Below are 18,535 nucleotides of genomic sequence, written 5' to 3'. Positions count from 1 at the left end.
TTCATTTTTCACGACCTATCTTGTTCACTTAGGGATTTATTTCTTGCACAATGGACTGAATGAAAAACTCCCTGGCAAAGAATAAGTGCAAAGCAGGTATCAAACAGTGAGAACATCACATCCTTTTGGGTTCAGCAATTCTAACATCCTAACTTGCAGAAAAGAGCTAGTTCTTCAGTGGAAAAGTGGGAAGCAGACTGGCTCACAAGGTTCAGAACAGGTGGAAAGTAACCCACTCCTGTCCCTCCTCTCTTGTCCCCCGGCCTCTACTCCACTCAGTCTGGGGTGGAGAAGGCTTCTCCACCCGCAAAAGGGAGTCTTGAGCTCACATGCTGCTCCGCAGGCCGGGTCTAACCGCGCGTGCCAGCAGAGCTCAGCCCGGGCGATGGGTGGGAAGAAACCGGGAGGGGAAGGTCTGGGGGTGTGAGGGTGGAGCAGAGCCCGGCCCCGCGATCCGGCCCGGGTTTTGCATGCCACCCACTCGCCCGCTCTGCCGCGGAGAATTCCATAATCACAGCGGGCGAGAGCGGAGACTGGGAGCGAAAAATCCGGGATCCGGCAACTTTGGGCAGCGCATGCGCGCCCGCGGCGCTCCATCCCAAACACACACACATTTTTCCCCCGGACTTGGAAAGTCACCCAAAGCCGCCCCAAGTGCAGGTAAGAGACTCGGCGCTCCCTCCGCCGCGCCCCCCTCGACCCCCTCAGTTCCGCAGCCCTCCCGGGGTGCTTCCTCGCCTCGCCCCCTGTCAGGGTGCAGTCCCCCACTCCCGGGGCTGCCGCTTGCAGCCGGGAGCGGGCGAGCGAGCGAGCGATCGAGAGAGCCAGCCAGCCAGCCAGCCAGCCTGCGCGCGGCGGCTGCCACCCAACTCCGGCCGTGCGGGAGGCAGGGGACACGGAGGGCTGGCACCCGGGCGCAGGGCGGCGCGTCGCCCGCCGCGGCCAGGGAATGCCCAGCGCGCGATTCCGGGGAAGGAGAGGGCTGCTGCTCCTGGGGTCACTTACTCCAACTGAGGGGGCGGCGGGGTAGCGGAGAAGAGGGGGAGGCGCCAGGCGCGAGTGCAGGACTTTGCAAATAGGGTGGGGGCGCCCCCCGCGGTGCGGGCTCGGGCGGGGGGCAGGTGCTCGCGAATACCCTGTAATCACTCCTTCCCCCTACGCTCCCCCCAGCCCCCCGAGCTGCAGGGGTTCGTGCGCTCTCCAGGGCAGAGAAGGAGGCAGGGGTGAGGGGCGCCTGGGGTGACTTTGCAAGACTTTGTTCAAGGGAGGGGGTGGGTGGGGAGCCCCTCCAACCGACTCTTGTGCCCCAATACTGGGGTGTAAATGCTACCGGCAGAGGTAGGCAGTGTTCACTGTGGGGTGCCAAGGGGTGCCTCCTGGTTGGAAAACGAAGGCGAGAGGTTGCTTGGCTGGGGGGAACGGCGCCCCCGTTTTCATTTGTGCCTGGGAAGTTTGTCTCAAGTGCGCTGCTCCGGGCGAGGCAAGTGGCGCTCCTCACTGCCCCCCACCCCCACCCCAGCCTCCCCGGGCGCAGGGCTGGCATGGCTGGGCACAGGGAGCTGGGGCGCCGGCTCAGGGCCGTGTAACTGTCGGCCGGAGCCCGCCTGGGTCCCGGGAAAAGTTCGGGGGAGTTGCCGCGGTTGTCGTGTGCGCTGGAAGAGAAGTTGCGTCCGGAGACTTGGGACGCCGGGCTGGCGGGCCGGTGGGCGGGTGGAGCCGTGAACTCCTAGGAGGCTCGGCCGAGGTGGGCGAGGGTCTGGTGGGGTCTGTACCCTCCAAAGTGGGCTGATAGTGACCTCGGGGCTCAACAGTTGGGGAAGGGGAGCCCTGAATCCAGGGGCGCACGGTTGAAATAGGCACCAGGAGGAGGACCGAGAATGGTAGCTTGTGGGAATACAGGGGGGCACCCAAGGGGAGAGGCCCGGGCCGCCTGGCCACTTGGGGTCGAGTTTCAGGGCAAAGGAGCGCGCGGTGGCAGGCGGAGGAGTGTCGGGGAGCGGGGCTCCAGGGGGCGCATCGGAATGGGGGATCCGGCCGGACCGACAGTCCCGGGGCAGGGGGCTGAGTCGTGCGCTCAGGGTGAGCCGGCCGGGCGGAGCGGCGGCCGGTTTATTTTTACTCGGTGGCATTTGCAGAATGTGCAGCTGATGGCCGTCGGCCGCCAGGAAGTTTTGCTTTCTGTTCTTTCTCTCTTTCCTAAGCCAGCGCGGCCGGGAGCGGGCGGGCTGGGGAGCCGGGCCTGGGAGGGGAGGGGGCGGCCGCTGGGGTGGCAAGGTACGAGGCAGGGGTGCACTGGGGCGGCGGGCGGGGGCTGGCCGGGCGAGGGTGGCGGGCGGGTTCTGGGCCGCTGCAGAGCTTTGGGGTGAATGTCTGTCCCCAGCGTTGGAAGCTCCTCGGCGAGGGGAACAGGTGTATGCGCCGTCAATCACGGCGGGAGGGATACTTTGGGGGCGTAGATTAAGATAATAATAATAGATTTTTCTCCAGGGGGTGGGCGCAGATTCTTCTTCCAAGCCATCCCCGACCCGGGTCCGGAGTTGGGGGAGGAAAGGAGTGCCGAGGGAGTCAGGGGGCCGCTTCACCCTTCCACACAAGTTCCTCCTGACCAGCCTCAGCTTGGGAAGTGGGCCCTGGGTGCGGCCAGGACCTCCTTCCAGTCACGCTGGGGAGGGTGCGGGCGCATGTACGGTGTGTATGACTTGTCCACCAGCGAAGCAGCAACAACACCCCTCCAACGAGCCTGGAGCTCCCCCAGACCCGGCTGGACCAAGGGGTGACTCCGGGTTATGCGTCGCTGCCCCGGCGGAGTCTGAGGCCACGACCCTTAGAGTGTGTGGTTGTCCCGCCAACATCCCGTACACTCAGACATAGGGACGGCGAGGGGGGAAAGGCCAGGGTAGTCGTAGGGTAAAGTTGGTAAATTTAGGGCGCTTCTAAGCTGGTACAGACGCGCGATGAGAGCGCGCGAGGGGACTGGAAAACGGATCGCTGGGCAAATTGGTGCGCCCCCCCCCCCCCCGCCCACCCCACGGCGCGCGCGCGCGCACACACACACACACACACACACACATACACACACACACACACACACACACACACACACACACACACACGTCGCCGTCCTAAAGGGAGCTGTCCGGGCTGAGCAGGAGCAGCTGCGCCGGGCGTGGTGAGGGGGGTAGTTGGTCCCCGGGGGCTGCGCCCGGGCTGCGCTCCACGTGCCCAGAGGGGGCGCTGGGCCATTCGGCGCCCGAGCGCAAAGCTCTGGGTTTGCGCCCTGGTGGCGGCGAGGCTGTGCGTCCCGGGCGGGCGTCGCGTCCCGCGCCATCTCCGGCGATTCGCACTGCCTCCGCTGACGCCCAGCCTCTTTCCCACTTCCCAAACTTCGGCATTCTGGCTTTCACCTCACTGGAGCTCTGAGACTCTCTCCAGGGCAAGGTGGGAAACTTTTCCCTTCCGGGCAGCGGCCACCGTCTCTCTCCCCGGAATCCGGCGAATTGGAGAGATTGACACCACCACCCCCATCTTGTTAGCCACCTTAGAGGCGGTTAACGAGAGTTTATGGGGAATATTGTTGAACTTCAGTAATCAGGTTTCCAGCGATCTTATGCCTCCTGTTTAATTTATTAGACTAGTTATTTATTCTGTTGATGATAATCTGTTGCTGGTTTCTATGGAGATGTTAAACTGATCTCTTTCAGAAATCAAACTCCATATGCACTAAAACGTTTAAAGGGGCAGTGCCTCCCTCCTTTTTCCGCCCCCCCTGCCTTTTTTTGTTTTGTTTTTTAGACTTTGCACCTTGCAGACACTTCGCGTCTTTCTCTGAGTCTCGGTGCGTTTTATTTCCTTCTTACGAAGGAGAGGAGCCCGGAGACTCACGCTTTGTGGCAAGTACTGCTTATTATGGCTAGAAGAAAGCCAAGGCTTTGATCCCTAAGTTGCATCATCATTTAAAACAGATCATTTCACCACCACCCTCTTCTCCCCATAATATAAGAGCAAAATTCTTTCAAGATCAAAGAATCCAATCTTAAAAAAAAAACAAAACACTATTGTTAAAAAAAAATAGGAAGTCAGTCAAATGTGAACCTCTCCTATATATCTGCTCTCCTTGTGTTTAAAGAATTTTTTAATAAGAAAAACAAAACTTGTAGCTCAGCTAATTTTTTATACTTATTAATAGTTTATCTTGCCCCCCCCCCACACACTTTTTTTTAATTTAAAAAGAAGTTCAAAGTTAGATTTCTCTGCCTGTGGGGGTTGAGGTATATTTGCTTCTCATTTAGATCCTGACCATCTGTTTTTGGAAAACTAGCCTCTGGGAAGAGGGGGAAAGGAGTTTTTAGTCAAACTTAATGGAGTACTTAAAAAAAAATACTCACCCAAATATTTTAAAGTCTTCATTTTTCTACTTTTTAGGAGAATATCAGTAACCTCTGTCTGGTGTGTGAAAGCATATCAACTTTCCCCCCCTTTTCCTTTTCTCTTCTCCTCAGGTATTTTTTCTGTAGACTTCTGACTTTGAAGGGAGTGGGTGCAGTGAATTAAGAAAGTAAGGCAGAAAAAAATTATCTTGGTTTGTGACACTCTGAAGAATTGCAAACCCACTCTGAACTCAGATATTTATCATGCTGACAGATATGATACAAAGCGATTGCATTTCCTAATGATCCTCTGGGACTAAGTTGTAGGTAAAACCATTTAATGCATTTTTAATATTAAAGTAAGGCCTGGGTTCCATCTTCTTGAAGGTGAGGGGAGTGGATGTCCTTCTCTGGAGCTGATGCTTTCAGAGTATACTGTTTTGCTTTTTCAACTCGAGCCCCCCACCTCCACTCCTTGATATCTCCACTTACTTTGGGGAGAGTTGAGCCTCACACAGGGCATTTGGCTTTATAAATAAATTTATATCTGGCCAGAAAGTCCAATGCTAAATAAGAGCACACTTTTGAAAAAAAGAAGAAAAAACAAACCTCAGACTCCACCCCTGCTATAGGAAATAAAACAGAGGCAATACTTTTTTTTTTTTCTCCTTCTACCATCCTGGTTCTCTTTTATATTATTTTATTTTGGAAGAGGGTGGAGTGGTTGTTACTTCTTAGCTCAGAGGAGAGAGGAGTCATTCCTGTTATTTCCCTCTTTGCTATATTTTAAAAATTTGTTTGATTTGGATTGCAAACAGAACAGGCTTACGGGTAGAAAAGAGCACTGTGGCTTTAAACTCACGAGTTTGCATATTCTCCTTGTATCTTTCCCCTTTGCTAATTATTGTGTTGTTTTCAGAGCAAATATGTCATATCCATGGCGACCGGGCAGGTTTATTGTCTTTCTGAAGCAATAGCTCACATAAGTAATTAATGACTTTCTTTTTTTTCCTCTGGCTTAGGTTAAACAGATCATTCAAGGAAAGTCATATCTCTCTTCTCTCTCTCTCTTTCTCTCGCTCTCTTTTTTAGCCCAGTGACATAAGAACATGAGTTAGAACAAGAAGATACTTTAACCAAGAAGTCAACAGCTTATTTTCCTCCATTTCTTTTAAAAGCTAAAGTGTCAGCTTTCAGACATATGAGGCTGTCATTCTTGCAGCCGAGAGCAGTGCAGTCCACGCCTGGGTTGGAAATTCATCTGAAGGTTGTACAGCAGGGGAAGTCTTGGCATGGGGGGAGTAACCTGAAGGAATTTGCTTTTGAGCTGGGGGGAGGCACTCCAAAATGAGTATTTCTCCTGTATTTAGCAGAATTTAATTACATTGTTTACAGGAAAGAATTAATGAGTTGGTAGTAATGTGCAGGCCCCCCTCACCCCCGCCCCCTTTTCCCAGTCTGGTTAATTGGAAAGACAAAGTTTTTCTTTTTGATTCACCTTGAACTTCAGCTTTCTCCAGTCTTTGTCTCAACTGCTTTTTCCTGGAAAAGTACCTTTTGGAATCCCCTTTAGTTAGTATTTCCAGAATAATAGCGGGGGGTTATTTTTGTTTTTTATCCCTTAGACCTACATGCAACTCGAAGCTGGTTTCTGCGTCTCAGGAATCGACAGCTATGGTGATTGACTATGACTTGGATTTTTAAACTTTTTTTTCCTTTTTTGAGGGGGCAGCTTTTGAGGATGTAAAATGATAGAGACAGCACATCCCCTTTCCGTAGCTAGTAATAGTATCGGGGAGGGTAGAGGCAATGTTTTCCTTTTTTTTTTTTTTAAAAAAAAAAAAAAGGAAATCACCATTTATGTTCCACCTTTTTCAAATGGACCTTTTGCTAATAAGAAGCTTTATGATGTCACCCCGTAACTTTAGAAATATACTAAGTGTCCAACTGATATTCTCCAGCAGCCCCCACAATAGATAGACACTAATTAGGCACATTTATATGCTGCTGCCCCTCTTTTTGAAATTTCACATATAGCCAAGGGTTTGTGTGTGTCCTTAAGAAAAGGGAATGAGATAAAGAGAAAAGCATTTATGTTATACTTCTACTTGGACACAATTAAAAAGGATAGTTCCCCCATCTGAAGTAAGTTAAAAAAGGCTGTGACTCAACTGAATGAATCTTGAGGCTTTTGGCATTCACAATAAAAATAAAAAGCAGAAGAAAGATTTATTTGGGATCTGGTTTCTGAAGAGGAGAAGAGAAGGCCAGGCAAGTCTGATGCTAAGACTCCAGCGGAGTTGTAATTGAGCCCGTAACCTCTTGATGTCTATATCAGAAAAACAGACACGAGCAGAGGGAACGGAGGAGAGGCAAACAAGCCTTGTAGAGGAGGGAGTGCAGGGGGAGATTCACAGAGAGAGAGATTTAATTTATAGACATTTTAAAAACCGTAATTTCATTAGGATCTGTTCTTCCCCTTCTCTGAAGGGCAGCCCGGCAGACCGATAAGGCCGGTCCCTCTGCCGGGATGCATGGTGTGGCTGGGTGGGCAGGAACGTGGGCATCCTTGTCAGTTTCGAGGGAGCATTGTTTCCCCTCTGCCCACTTTCTGCTGGCCTCCTTATTTTGGAATTTAAAAGTCCCACATGGCCAAAAGTTAGCTGTGGCTGGCTTCTGGCTGTCTGGTTATCTCCCCTGTGGGTGCCACGCCGCTCTGTGAGTGGGTCTGTCTCCTGCTTGGCCTTTGGCATCAACGATGCGTCTTCCTTCTGTCGCCAGGCAGCCCGTGGTTCCAGCCATGCAAGACCACTGGAAAGGGGGGCACCCCTGTCTCTGCCCCCCTCAAGTTCACCAAGTTAAGTTGCTGTCGTTCGGAGGCCATGGTGTCGGGGTGGGGGGGGGGGGCAGGATGCTAAAGCCCGTCGTAAATTCTGCAAAAATTAATCAACCGTTTAAGAGCTGCACGTTAAGAAGGGTGTGTGGGCAAGCTGGGCCCTTCTCCTGCTCCCCCTGTTCAAAGTCCAGCAGAGCGAGGGGTGGCCTGGACGGTGGGAAGGGAAGGGGGAATTGTGTGTGTGTGTTTTTAATCTGAATAATTGAGAACAACTAGAGAGAGGGAAGAAGAGAGAGGGATTTGTTGAATATAAATCCTCAAGTGCCCTTGTTCCATATTGTTGGAATTTTTTTTTTTTTCCCTTTTGGTCTGGATTTGTCCTGTGTGTCTTTGGTGGAAAAGACACGTAGAGAAAGAGAGCAGAGGGGGATAGGGGTGGGGAGAGAGAGAGAGGGAAGGATGGAGAAGAGAGAGAGAGAGGGAGACGTGTGGCTCCTTCGAAACTCATTATCATTCTTAATAAGTCTTAAGGAATAAAGGAGAGCATTGAGTGTAAATGCTGGGTAATCCTAACACTTCTCAAGGTGAGAGGAGTCTTGAGGACACAGAGAAAAGAGAGAGCAGAGGAGGGGGTGGGAGGGGCCCGAGCAGCTCTGGGGGAGTGGCAGGCCCAGAGTCTGGGGGACTCTGCAGGGGGCCTGGAGGCTGGGGTGGGGGATACCTGGAGGAACCCAGAGGAGACAGTTGTCCAAGACGACCCTGGGGATCTCCAGGAGACGGTGACTGCCTGGGACAAGGAGCAGGGGTGTTGGGAACATCTTCCCGGGGTCAGCCCTGCTGTTGGCTTAGGGCCTTTGCACCTTCCTGGGCACTATCTCCCCAGGCAGCTCGGCCCCCGCTACCCGCCGGCTTCAGGTTCCTGGAGAAGGCCCTGGGCTCCTGCTCTGGCTCCGGTGCATTGTCCGCTCTGGGAGGCGGGAGAGAGAGCCACTGCCAGAGCTCAGCTCTGGACACTAGGTGGCTTAGAGCATCTGCGAGGTTTTCCAAGACCAGCCGCCGCTGGCTTCCTCTCTTCTCCTGGATGGTGGGCTCCCCTGTGCCTGTCCTCTGCTGGGTCTGCGGGCAGCCCTGGCTGACAGGCAGGAGGGGCAGTGGGCACAGGCCCAGGGGGCATGGCACGGCTCCCAGGGCCAGCGATCCCAGTGAGCAGCTTCCAGGCGAGGCGAGGAGGAGGCCAGGGGCAGCTCCCATGGGAGGAAGGCCGCCGGTCAGGTCACTTACAGGAGGGCCAGTTGGAGCCCAGCCCTGTGTTCTCTGCCACTTGGGCCTGAGGCACTGCTGAGTCCCTGATGGGGGTGGGGTTGGTGGGGGGGCGTGTCTTGGCTTCTTCCTCTTTTGAGTTCATGTGCGCCCCTTTGAGAATGTTCTTAATTAAAAAATCTCATCAGCACAAATACTGCTTATACTTTGAAGGATTTCACAGATCTTGTAAAGCCAACTAAGGACCCTCTAGGGTCCCTAGCTCTGGTGGGCTTCTTTCTCATGCTCCAGGACTGTAGGGAGGAAGTGGGCAGTGAGGAGGGCAGTTCTCGCGGCCACTCCCACCCCTGCTGGCCTCAGTACCTGGAGAGCAGAGCCATGTCAAGCTGTGACACCAGGCCCCCGCAGGTGGATGGGTGCCAGTACTCAGGCTCCCATCTGAAGAGCCACACCTGCTTAGGTAGTTTTCCTCCTCCAGGCCAAAGGCTGGCTCCCCCTCATCCGACTGGCATTGTCCAGAATTCCTAGGGTGTTTGAGAAAGGGTCTTAGCCAAGGTGACATCAGAACCAGGGATTGTTTTCTCTGGGGACAGAGGTGGGCAGGAAGACACAATTCAGGTTTGACTTACTGTAGTCAGGTTTTGTGTGTGTGTGTGTGTGTGTGTTTAAAACTCTGTTTCTTTTGGAAAGCAACTTCTGGGGAGCATGCAAAAGGGGGTGCGTGGGAGTTAGAGATGAAGGCTGATGACTGAGCTGGTGTGAAGCCCGGAGGGGGAGCAGGACGGGTTAATGGCGGGTGGATTCTGCTTTTCTGTGGTTTAAAAGCAGTAATGACCAAATTGCATGCCCTGCGTGTGCCTTGCTGACGAGATTTACCGAAAGGAAGCTGCACTGCCTCTCTGCTGCTGGTCTCGGGGTGGGTAAGCGTGTGTGTATGTGTGTGTGTGTGTGTGTGTGTGTAAATGAGAAGACGGGGTGGGGGAATTAGCTCTGCCAGGCTGGCACCCTTCCCCAGCACTAATTGCTGGCAGAGTACCCACGGGGGCTGTGCCAGCGTCTCCAGCTCCACCCGCCCCCCTCGCCCCCGGGGAGCTCAGCTGTGCAGCTCGCTATGTGAGGGCCATTTCCGGGCCCACTAGTCCCGGAGGCTCCTTTGGGAATTTCAGGGAAATCTGATCCTTGGTTAGGAGTAGGGGGGCAGGAGGGCGGGGCTGGACCATGGGCCAAGCCCCAGCACCCCTGATCTGGGATGAGGGGACAAGGTAAGTCTTGGGTGGTCCAGAGCTCTGCTGAGGTCTAGTTGCAGGCATCAGGAGACCCCATTCCAGTTTTGATTCTGTAGTAAATCACTGTGTGGCCTTGGGCAAGTCATTTGACCTCTCTGAGCCTCAGTTTCCTCTCTTATCAAATGGCCTCTGACACTCTTGCCCTTACAGGGTTCCCCTGATTGTCGGCTGCACTTGTAGCTGTGAAAGCCCTTTGAAATAATTAAGCGTAATGAAGAATTTATCATGGTTGTGTTGTCAAGTGCAGGGTGCCCACAATGTCAGGGGAGCCGGTTTTATATAACATGGTATTAGTCTCAAAGGGGACCCCTGTGAATTCCATTCCAGAAAGCCTCGAGCCTGGATATTGTGTGGTGCTGGGCTTTCATTTCTGTATCAGGTTGTGATGTGGTTCTTTTTTTGAGGGGGAGGGTAGATAAGTTGTGTAATTCAGTTTTTAGAAAATGAACAACTAATAAAAAAAAGAAAGAAACTGAACAGTTAAACGTATCAATCTGTATGAATCTCAAAAACAATATTAAGACCAAAAAAACAAGTTATCAAAATCACTGTGAGCTTGGGGCTGAGTTGGAGGGTGGTGTTGCTTTTCAGGCAGTATAGGGGAGCCCATTCCGGATGTGTGGTGTGCTTAACTGTGTGGATATGTGGATTCATTGAGGAGCTGTGTATACTGTAGAGGATGCATTCTGGAGCACGCTAGCTGGGGGCCAAAATCGTGCCCTTACATTGCTTACTTAATTAGCCTGTGCCTCAGTTTTCTCATTTGTAAAATGGGGGTAACAATCCCTACCTTGTGGGGTTGATGTGAGGATTAGATAAGCTAAAATGCATGAAGTGTTTAGAACAGGCCTGCGTATTCTAGACTCACGTCAGGGTGAGTGTGCACGCATTTGCTGCACACCAGGGAGTAGATGTGAGGGTTGGGGGAGCTAGCCCTCTATGTATCTGGGGGCGGGGGCCCTGCTAGGAGTGGGTTACTATGGGATCAGTTGGAAATTCTGAATTTTGTGTTTTATCTATGGACTGCCTTGGAGTCCTCCTGATATTTTTTTTGGTGATGAATCAGAAGGGGATGAGAAGTAAGACTGTGCCCACTTTCAGAGTTAGATGCCCCTAGTCGGGGAGGGGTCATTGGTCTCTCTTTTCTGTTGTCAGACTGACTGTTCCTGGAGCTGAGGGGGTGGGATGGGGGGAGGTCCATCACAGAAGCCGTTGGACATGGGAGGCAAGGGGGTTGGATGGGGGGCAGATCCTGGGAACTCACTCCGGGTGTCAGTGGCCTCTGTCTGTGTTTTCGCGGCCCAGGAGCCAAATGCTGAGTGCCGAGGGGTGGAGGGGCCGGGGGGTCTGCGCGTGCGCAGAGGCTCTGCTGTGGTGGAGACGTGTGGCTGGCAGAGGGTCAAAAGCTGCTGTTGGAGTTGGGCTGAGCCCCGTGTGAACTGTGTTTCTGTCAGCTGGGTGGATGAATTCCTCTAATTCTTTGTTTCCACGTCTGTAAAATGGGAGTTGGAATTCCTACCTTGTGAGAATTAGGTGAGAGGAGAGTGATCGTAGCTACTGCGCGCTAAGGATTGACGTCCAGTACCCTTTCACGGACCGGGCTTTGCCCAGCTAGCAGCATACAGTAGGGACCGTGGGCTCAGGATCAGGTGATTGACAGGCCAGCCCCTGGCCAAGCCTAAGGTGGGCCCCTGGATGCCCTGAAGCTGGCTGGGGTGCAAGTGGGCCTAGCCAGGGGAGCTAGGGCAGGGGCATGATGTGGGTGGAGCCAAGGTTTCCCCCTCTCCCCTTCCATGATCCTGCCTGGAGCCGGGATTGGGGGGAGCACTCCCCACGCCTGGGCCAAGGTGGGGAAGGAAGGGCCCAGAGCAGAAATAGAGGAGGCCCCGCAGCAGTGACCTAAGGAGGCAAGGGCATGGGGGCTGTGAAGTGGGGAGCACTGGAGGGTCGAGGGGCACTTATGGAAGATGAAGTGTATGAAACTCCATCGGCCTCTCCCATTTCACTGTGCTATGCCAAAACACCCCGGTTCTTGTTTCACTATCTGAGATCTGGGAGCAGGTTAATTTCCATGACGAACTCCAGGCCACGTGCTCTGAGGATTTATCTAATTAAATTGATGCTTTTTTCTAAGAAAGAAAGAAAGGAGGGGAGGGAGGGAGAAAAAGATAGGGACAGAGGGAGGGAAGGAAGGAGGGAGGAAAAAGAAATAGAGGAACTGAAAGAAGGAAGGAATGAGAGGGAGGGGAGAAAGGCAAGAAGGAAGAAAAGAAAGATAAAAAAAAGAAGGAAGGAAAAGAGGAAGGGAGACAGATAAGCTGGAAGCAGACCAGTGATTTCTGAAAGGCTGTGACAGAGTGGAGGAGATGCCTGGTGGTTGGGGCCAGGACGGGCTTGGGGGTGGGGTGGGGGTGGGGGGCTTACTAATGGGCCATGTTTCTGTCTTTGGTTACTTTTTGTATATTTCTAACATAGCCCTTGGGTTCAGAGGGAAACGGGTAGCTGGAGGGATTCTATTCAACACAGTAGCCACCAGCCCATGTGGCAACTTAGATTAAGTTCATCAATGAACTTGCCACATTTTTAAGTACTCTGTAGCAGGCAGTGGCTACTTTGTTAGGCAGCACAGAGAAAGAACACTTTGATTACATAAAATTCTGTTGGACTTTGCTGCTGCTGCTGCTAAGTCGCTTCAGTCATGTCCGACTCTGTGCGACCCCACAGACGGCAGCCCACCAGGCTGCCCTGTCCCTGGGATTCTCCAGGCAAGAACACTGGAGTGGGTTGCCATTTCCTTCTCCAATGCATGAAAGTGAAAAGTGAAAGTGAAGTCGCTCAGTCGTGTCCGACTCCCAGCGACCCCATGAACTGCAGCCTACCAGGCTCCTCCGTCCATGGGATTTTCCAGGCAAGTGTACTGGAGTTGGTTGCCATTTCCTTCTCCATGTTGGACTTTAGGAGGGTACTTAAAGTACCCTTACATACCCTTACATGTAAGTACTTACATCTGAGGAAGAGGGATACTCCCCTCAGAGCCTGGGCTAAAGGGATGAACCTTCAAGGGACAGTGATGGAGATAGGGGATAGGTGGCAGGGATGTTCCCACAAGTCAAAGGGGCCTCCCTGTCTGGAGCCAAGGCCTCCATGGTGCTGGGGCTGTCCTCTCTATAGATCCCACGCGTGTTTCCTCTCTCTCTGTCCGGGCAGGTGGGGCTAGCATTCAGCAGAGCAGGGTTAAACTCCTCCTCCCATGTACTGTCTTTGTGACCTGGGCAGGGGTCTCAACTCTCTGAGTCTGTGGAATTGGGCTGACAGTGGACAATGCCTGCCTGCCTGGGTCTTTGTGATAGTTAACTGAGCTGATGAGTACCCATACTTAACGTCTGGTGCTGGGCAGATAGCGAGCAAGCACTTGAGAAATGGGGACCACTGTTATTATAATCACTATAATTATAAATGTTGATATTATTTTCACAATGATTATTGAAGAGCTTTTGTGCTGCTAAGTTGTTAGGGACACTCCCTGACTAAATGCTGATTTCTTTTTAATCAACACTTTAACGGAATCCTCCCAGACTTCTTTCTTCTGGGACCCTAATATGAATTCCTTCTTTCCCTCTCTTCTCATCCCTCCTTTTTTCAGGCAAAAGGAAGAATTGGAACTGCCCCAGAATTAATTCTTGGAGGCCTTTGTAATTTTGAGTTAGTCACCACCCCCCACCACATCCAACACACATATAAATATGCTTATATATGTACACACACACACACACACAAACACTCTTCTCCATGGGTCAAACTACATTTTAAAAAAAGTTTTGGGGGCAAAGCTGGAGGAATAGATGTGGCCCTGGCAGGGCTGGCTGGGTTATTTGGGGGTGGAGGTGGGGTCGGCGGCCTCTGGGAGGGACGTGTGTGTTTATTCCTGGACATTGCCCAGTGCCCTGTGTGCTAATGTGGAGCTGAAAAGTCCCCTGCATTGTGCAGGCTCCTTTCCCCGTGAAAAGGCAATTGAGTCAGTGAGTTCCGAATGGATTGGAGCTGACAGTAAATGAGAATTTGGCAGTGGGTAGAAAACAAGCTCCCTCACCCCTACCCCCCACCTAACACACACTCACTCTCAGCCCTCCCTCAACTCCCAGTGCTTGTCTGGTTTTGAGAGGGGGTTTGAAAAGAATTGTGGTTCCTTTCCCTGTGTACCAACATTATCAGTAGGGGTTCTGCCCCAGCCTCCTGCCCCATCCCCAGGAACAGACTAACCGCCTCCTCCAGGTTGGTGTAACCCCACCCCTCACCCCACTCCCAGTCGCCTCCGTGGCTCCGCCAGTGATCCCGAACGAGTTAAGGGCTGAATCAACTCTAGACCCAGCTGTACATTTGACTCTGGGTTCCTGAATGAAGCGATGTGCTGTGCTCAGCACGATTGGAGACTGTCTGCCCCGGGTGGCCCACCCGGCCCCCACCCTGCGGGGCTCCACCGCCTTCCATGGGACCTGCGTACTGGTGGCTGGAGAGCTGGTAGCCCATGCTTCAGGGACCTAGTTTGGTGCCTTCCCCAAGGCCAGCCTCCCATCAAGGACGTGTTGTGCTGCCACCATTTGGAGCTGGCACCATCCCCACTTTTACAAGGGAGGCATGCGATTTTGAGGGTCTGTATGTGCCACAGGCCCCCTGTCCCATGTTTTCCCTCTCCACCTTGTCCACACCAGTAAATCAGCCAGTGGATATTTACTTGAACCTGGCTCTTGCCCATGGTCCCAGGTCCCTGGAGAGGCAGGGAAGGAAATACCACCATCTTGCAGACTCTCCCGCAGTCACCCCATGTTTGTAAAATGGCTTCCTGACTGTCCTCTCTCGGTGGAGCTGTAGTGTCTCTCCTCTTCCTGAGGGGGCAAGAAGGCACTCATTCTGGCAGAATTCCAGCCAGCTCTTTGGAGGTATGTGTCTCCCGGTGGCTGGGGAAGCCTCCCAGGGGCCCCTTTCTGGAAGAGGCCTGGTGGAGTGTGGCTGCTTTAGCAGCTGAGTTGGGAGAGTGGCCCCCATGCAGAGATACAGGTTCAGATCTCTACTCCCTCGTGTATCAGTACTGTTACTTTAGGCTCTTCCCTAACCCTGTGAGCCTCAGTTTCCCCATTTGTAAAATGGGAATAGTGCCACTGCCTATAGTACGGGGCTGCTGTGATGCGGTGACAAAAGGGAGCTGTTAGTGCTCCTCTTATTCTTACTATCCATCCTTCCCATGTATCATCAGGAAGGCAGGAAGGCAGAGGGCTCAGGCCTGTCCCTGTGTCCGGGCTCCAGGACACCCAAGGTCAGGCTGGAGCCCCGGCTCAGAGGCCATGGCCACTGGAGTTTTGCTGAAGCATACGCGCCAAACCAGCAGAGCAAACACGTTGGCCCAGTATGGAGCCCTGGAGGTAGCAGGGAGGAGACTTGCCATGGCCAGGGCTGGACTCTTGGACACCCCTGAGGTAGCAGGCCCTGGGCTGGGCTGGCCTGGCCTGCCTGGCCTGGGGAGGAGCCGCCTCCCAGATGCTGGCGCCATCTTGCTTCTCTCTTGGCCTCTCCTCTGGGTTGGGAGCGTGGCCCTTGCCCTCCCCCAGGAGCAGGTGGCCTTTGCAGCCTGGCACCTGTCCCTGGAGGGTGGCTGCCAGCAAGGTGCAAACCTGGGGATCTCCCTGTGTGTCCTCTGGGTCCTCACACAAGGCCTGTTTGCTCCCGGAGGGGCTCGCCTGGGCCTATCCTGGTGGAGGGCCTCAGAGAGGGGCTCGTCCTCTCTTCCCAGAGCACCCCCCGACCCTGCAACTCTCACCCGCCAGGTGAGTCATGGGAGAGTCAGGACTACCATCCTGAGGTTTGTGTGCTGGAGCCTTGCTGGTAGGGGGCGAGGGGAGATGGCTTACAGGATTACTGGAGGAAATCGAGGAAGGGGCAGGTAAAGCATCCTGCTTTTATCTCCCAGGGGCACCAAGCAAGCTGAGTTCGTCTTATTATTTTTTTAATTTTATTTTCTATTTATTTATTTTTTGCCAAGTTGGTCTTACATTTTCATTTCATTACAAGAGGAAGGAAATAGGTATTTACCGAGTGCCAACTATGTGTCAGATGCTGTGACTTTTGTGGGACTGAAGGACACAGACAGGTAGTGGTCTGATTCCCAGGGCACCAATCAGGAAATAAGGCCCAGAGAAGCTCGGCAATTTACCTGAGTTCACCCAGCTGGTAAAAGGAGAGTCAGAGTTTGAATGCACGTTGATGGGACTCTAACACAGAGGTTCTTCTCCATATGCTGGGAAAATAGAACCATATTTAAAATGCTTTTTGAAAATGCATAAAAGGAGAAAAATCCACCTGTAACTGAACTATCGTTAACACCACCTCGTTTAGTATTTAGTATATTTCCTTGTGTTTTTTTTTCCCCTTTGCTGACTATGTATATATGTAATATACATTTTACATAATTATAATCATAGGAGAATACGGTTTGGGTTGAGACCCAGGACCAGGTGGTAGGGTCTCCTGAGCTGGGGCCACTGGGTAGTGATTGATTCTCAGCAAAATGGAAACCTGGCTTTGGCCCAGAGCCATCATTTTGGTAATGAGGTTCCTGAAGTTGTGTTGGTGAAAGCAGACTGGGTGAACAGGGCGGCAAAAAAGACCCTTGCCTTCCCTCCTGGGTTGGTTTTTACTCAGTTAAGTGGTAGAATTTTCCTTTTAACTCACTTCCTTCTTGCTTTTGACAAATGGGAATATTTGTACCATTTTCCCGAATGACCTCCTCTCCTTGGGGTAATGAGAAAATGAAAGTCCTTGCTAAGTGCTTTGAGATATTCAGATATAAAAATGGAGAGCTGAGTGTTGTCATGGGCCTTTTTGCTGCCAGGGCGCTTTATAAAGAGGAAGTGCAGTTTGTAGGGGTGAAGGTCAGCGTGGGGATGAAGGCCATTGCTGGAAGCAGCGTCTCTCCTGGCACCAGGGCAGGGGTGCCTGTGGCCTCGCACAGGATGGGCAAGGTTTCAGTAGAGCCCTCCTCCTCAACTAGGTACACACTCCAAGTCCAAATTCCCGTGGTCAAGGTGATCCGGATCACTCAGGCAAAGCCCCCACCTTGGTTAGAATCAGGTGGATAAATGATTCAATTCAAGGAGAGGTCTCCCCCAGCGCCCTTCTCCCCTTCTCGCCTGGTAGCATCGGCCCGAGAATAACACGCGGAAGAAATACTGTCACCTAGGCACATAATAATCCTCCAGATGATTTCGAAACATGGAAAAAATGCTTATTATGTGAGTGAAAAAACAAAACAACATGCTGAGGGCCGAGGGTGGCAAACGCCAGGGTAAAAACCATATAAAAATCACAGATGCATATGGACAAAGGTGATCCTCTAAAATGAAGATGAGAGCGTGAGGGTGATGGGATGACGGCGATTTGTTTTTTATTTCACAATATTTTCTTTAAATGCCCCCCTATGATTAAAAACCGACGAAGCCAACGTGTCGGCCCAGTAGGGAGCCCTGGGGAGGGGGTGGGGGTGGGGCAGCGCCAGGCGAGAGGGCGCCTGCACCCACGGCCCCCGCAGGGTGCTGAGCTCATGGCTGTGCCAGCCACAGAAACCTATGAGATCTCCAGAAGCCGAGGCGTATCGGTGACTCAGACCTTCGTGTTATGCTGTTCAACAATAGCTTTTGTCCTTTGCCCAAAACCCTAGGCCAGTGTGTTTAAAAAAATTATAAAATTATGAGATAGTTTGTACTTTCCTTACCAGCCTGTGCCAGCTTCGGGTGCTTTATTTATCCAAGGTGGGGAGGCAAGGAAGGCGGGGTGGGGGTGAGGGGCAGACAGAAAGGAAAAGAAAAACAAGGTAGAACTCGGACAAGGCCCAAGAAACGTTTGAGCCTCAACAACAAACTTTCTTTTGTTTTCCCAGTGGGGAGAAAAAAAATAAGGAGGAAAATATGTGGAGGACCAGTTTGAACCAAATTAAACGACTCACGTTTTGGGGTGTGGGGTTGCCTCTTGCAGGGGTTTTGCCTTTTGTTTGTGGAAGGTGAAAGCTACTTCATGACGCTCATCTCTGGGGTGGGAGTGGTGGGATCCAGGCAGAAAGGGCCGGAGCAAGGACAGCCAGGTTGGCCTCTGGTGAACATTTCATTGACGGTTCCGGCCAGTACTGCCAGCAGCCTTTGCCCTCACTTCCGGTTGGGTTTAAAGAAGGTTCCCACTTCCTGATGTCCCAGAAGCGACTGTGTGGTAGTGGGACTCAGAATTTCATGTAAGTCAGGGGTGAAGACAAATTTGCCTGGTACCAGTTTGGACTAGCATGTTCCTCCCAGTGTTTACTGGAAGACATTTTGGGAATAAGATTTAGGAGAGAAAGACCTTGGGAGGGGAGGGTTGGGAACAGTAGGGAAGTGTGTAGTTGTGTGTGTGAGAGTGTGTGAGTGATTGTATATGTGTGAATGATTCTATGTGTATATTGTTGTATGAATGATTGTGTGTGCCTGTATATGAGAGATTGATTGTGTGTGAGAGATACTGAATGGTTGTATAACTGATTATATGTGTGGTTGTGATTATGATTGTGCATAATTGTGACTGTGTATACAAGTGTCCCCTTTAGTCTTAATCACTTTTTCCCCTGGTTCTAATAGCTAGGCCAAGTAAAATATGTGGGGGCTTACAACAATTTTTTTCCCTTATTACCTTTTCCTTCTACCCCAAACCATCTCTCCTAATGGACCTGTTAGATGGCCTGGACCCTGGGCTGATTGGCAATTCCTTCTTCA

General features: G+C 52.2%; 1 protein-coding gene across 2 annotated transcripts in view; it reads left to right on the top strand.

Moving 5' to 3' along the window:
- Positions 1–521: 521 nt before the first annotated feature.
- The window catches only part of CASZ1 (castor zinc finger 1), a 153,053-nt gene continuing 135,039 nt past the window's right edge, over positions 522–18,535 (top strand). For both annotated transcript variants that reach the window (XM_086344419.1, XM_086344417.1), the window contains exon 1: positions 522–660. The gene's annotated coding sequence lies outside the window, so the exon portion shown is untranslated. The remainder of the gene's footprint in view (positions 661–18,535) is intronic.

The sequence above is a fragment of the Bos grunniens genome, chromosome 16, assembly GCF_055505025.1.
Source record: "Bos grunniens cultivar Pamir isolate PY7600 chromosome 16, Bosgru_T2T1.0, whole genome shotgun sequence".
In the NCBI taxonomy this organism is placed as follows: domain Eukaryota; kingdom Metazoa; phylum Chordata; class Mammalia; order Artiodactyla; family Bovidae; genus Bos; species Bos grunniens.
The sequence above is the reverse complement of the archived record's forward strand: the minus strand, read 5'-3'. Positions and strand labels throughout refer to the sequence as shown.